Source organism: Nicotiana tomentosiformis, chromosome 11 (genome assembly GCF_000390325.3).
Source record: "Nicotiana tomentosiformis chromosome 11, ASM39032v3, whole genome shotgun sequence".
Classification (NCBI taxonomy): domain Eukaryota; kingdom Viridiplantae; phylum Streptophyta; class Magnoliopsida; order Solanales; family Solanaceae; genus Nicotiana; species Nicotiana tomentosiformis.
Window position 1 is genome coordinate 57,207,555 of NC_090822.1, and position 1,147 is coordinate 57,208,701.

Sequence of the window (1,147 nt, forward strand, 5' to 3'; positions counted from 1 at the left end):
AAAAGCTATCGGAAGAAAACAAACCTGAAGCCTTACTTAATTCGACGCAAAAGGAATGAAATTTGCACAATACTTAAACTAAAGGTCCTTTTTATTTATCAAACATGCCAAGTGTCATAAATATAAAGATACAAAATAAGATAACAAAAGAAAGGAAAGCAAAAAAGCCAAACTTCGTCGCCACCGAAACTCGAGGAAGAGAAGCATCTACGTCCCCGGGGGAAGTAGGTGTATCTACCATCGGCGCAGGGTGTTTGCCTTCATCATCATTCTCTTCAAGTTCCTCCTTGGTTCCCGAAAACTCTGAACCGAGACTAGAAGAGTCAGTTGCATCAGGCTTAGCCGGGAGGCGTTCTCGAGTAGTTAACTCCAGCGTTCGGGCCTTGGCAATCTCATTGTCGATTTCAATAATGCCCGCTTTGGCCTCTTCCAAGGTTTTCCTCATCATATGGTACATAAAGTGTGTTTTTTCGATGATGAGGGAATCCTCTTGGTGCTGAAGTTTTGCTTTAAGCCTATCAACCTCGGTCAAAAGGCCATCCCTCTCGGATCTCATGGCACTAAGGCTAAGATCGCAATTGCGGATTGTGGTTATGTGAACCTTATTTTGTTCCATGATCTTCTTATACCTATCTTTCATCTGGGGCCTGCTTCTCTTCAGCAGCAGAAGCCTCTTCAGCTTTGGAGTTCAAAGCTACCTCTAAATTATTTGCTCGTTCAATGGAGGCACACTCACGCTCGGTAGCAACAAGGGCAGCATCCTGAAATTAAGCCCACCTAGCCTTTTCATCCTGAAGTTGTGCATGAAGCTGAGTGGCTTCTTGACTGTGAACCATCTCATCTTGCTCACTCTGTTGCAACCCGCCCTCGAGCTCCGACCCTTCAGCAGCCTTCACCTCTAGCACTGGGAGGCGCGCGACAAGTTGATTCCTCTCGGCCAACAGTTGATCCCACTCAGACATAAGTCCCTCTTTGTTGAGGATCAATCTCTGAAAGCCCTCGGAAGCAAGGAAGTTGGCCTACGAAGCAAATACCAAAGTTAGAAACCCTGTCACAATAAGTCAAGTAGAAACAAGCAGTACAAGAATAAGTTCGATACTGCTGCTACATTGTGCATGGCATTATTCAACAAACACTCCCCCGAAAG